The sequence below is a fragment of the Grammomys surdaster genome, unplaced genomic scaffold (assembly GCF_004785775.1).
Source record: "Grammomys surdaster isolate TR1022 unplaced genomic scaffold, NIH_TR_1.0 126059, whole genome shotgun sequence".
Lineage (NCBI taxonomy): Eukaryota > Metazoa > Chordata > Mammalia > Rodentia > Muridae > Grammomys > Grammomys surdaster.
Genome location: NW_021620869.1, coordinates 2244443 through 2246551, shown reverse-complemented (window position 1 = coordinate 2246551; position 2109 = coordinate 2244443).

Genomic DNA, 2109 nt, shown 5'->3' with positions numbered 1-2109 from the left:
AGAGAGAGAGAGAGAGAGAGAGAGAGAGAGAGAGAGAGAGAGAGAGAGAGAGGAGAGAGAGAGAGACTGATGTCAAAGAGAAGGAGAGAGAGGCCAAACAGTCTTTTTATAGCAAGCCCGGCTCCTACCTGGTTGTTGCTAGGGAACTGTTGGGCGGAGCCTAGAAGAAATGCCAACACTAAGCCCCCTTCTCCACATTGCAGCAGTGGGTTTGTTCCTTGCGCGCTTCAGGCTGGCAATTGTAACTGGGCTTCCGTTCTCAGTGAGCCCCTCAGTCCTGCTGACATCTGCATTATCCTCCGCGTGACTGAACTTCCCCGCTGCCATCCTCTGACACGCACAGGCTGTCTCTAGAACCAAAGGGCACTGACATCATTTTAACTAATCGTGCTGCTCCCCCCAAAATGTCAACAAAGAAGGTACATAGGTAACTTTTTTCTGAGATCATGGGAATAATAAGAGCACACCCAGAAAGAAAAAAAAAAGTCCAGCATCTTGGAAGCTGAAAAATGTACGGGGTTTAAGGAACAAAGAAAGGCATTCAGAAATGAAGGAAAGTGAGATTCTCCTCAACATTCTAGAGGGACACGGCCCCTACAGCAAGGGGAGGCACACACAAGCTGTCAGAGAAGTCAGGGAGGGCTGAGAACGATGAACATTTAAATCTAGGTAATAACAACCACGTTTGACACTGGATGCAGGAAGAGAGGGAAAGAGGGACAGAGGGACGGAGGGACGGAAGTAAAGCTCATTAGGTAGAGCTCAGTTGGTCTGTTTGGCCTACACCAAGACCTGAGCTCAAACCCAGCACTGTATAAAGCAGGCATGGTGGTCGGGATTTTAAAGTCTACATCCTTAACTATGTATAATTTAAAAAAGAAAGTGAGATGGTATTTGTTAAACAAGTCAGACACTGAAAACTAAATGTTGCATGTTCACATTCACAGGCGGTAGCACATTCCTGCTCGGCAGCACAGTGTGGGGCTATAGGTAACAATGGTTTCTTGTATAGATTATAAAGAACCAGAAGACAAGAGTGCCACTGTTCCCATCGCAGAGAAACTGTAAATGCTGTGCTAGGGACACAGCTCAGTGGTAGAATGCTGGTCCTACATGCCTAAGACCTGGGGTTAAACTGCCAGCACATATATATCTACATAAAGAGATAGATAGATTAATTGATATTGATATATATTGATGTTATGTGTATATATTGATATATAGAGATATATAATATATTCTGTGTATATATATATATATATATATATATATACTGTATATACTGTGATATATACTCTGTATATATACTATATGTATTCATCTAAATAATTATTTAAGGAGATGGACGTGCTAATTACCCTGATTTGACTGCCACAGCCTGAATACATCAGACTACCATGCTATATCTCATAAATATATGCAGTTGCTGCATGCCAATCTCTAAAAACAAGGTGCCTATTAGGAGGATGTATGTGGCAGTGATGGATGGACAGACAGAACTGAATTGATTGACAGTGTATTTCCAATAAATTAAAGCTAAGCTATTCTAACCACTGCCTCCATCCACACTCAGTGTTTCTGCAGTGTTTGTTTTCTGTGTGAAGACAAGAAGGAGCCAGCTCCAAATGCCAGAAGGAAGGAAACGCGATGGCTATTTTCAGAGAAATATTGTTGCTACTTAGGAAATGAAGGAGAATAAATAGGAGGCATTAGTAAGTAACCAGATACCAGAAAAAAAAAAACACCAGCAGCCACGGCAGAGATGAGAAGAATGACAGGCCAGGAAGGGAAGAGAAAACACAGAAAAATGCACACAAAGATGCTCAACCAAAAGAAACATTAGGTGCTGGCAAGATGGCTCAGCAGGTGAGCCATTGTTGTGCTGGTGAGCCCTTGCCTTTGTGCTTGTCACCAAGCCTGGTGACCTGAGTCTGATGTCCAGGACACACTCAATGGGAGGAGAGAACCAAGTCCTTCAAGCTGTCCTCTGAGCTCCACACATCATGTGTGTCATGTGCATTCATGTGTGCACTAATGTATTGTGCATGCTCTCTCACACACAATAATAATAATAATTATAATAATAATAATAAAACAGTGCAAAAAAGG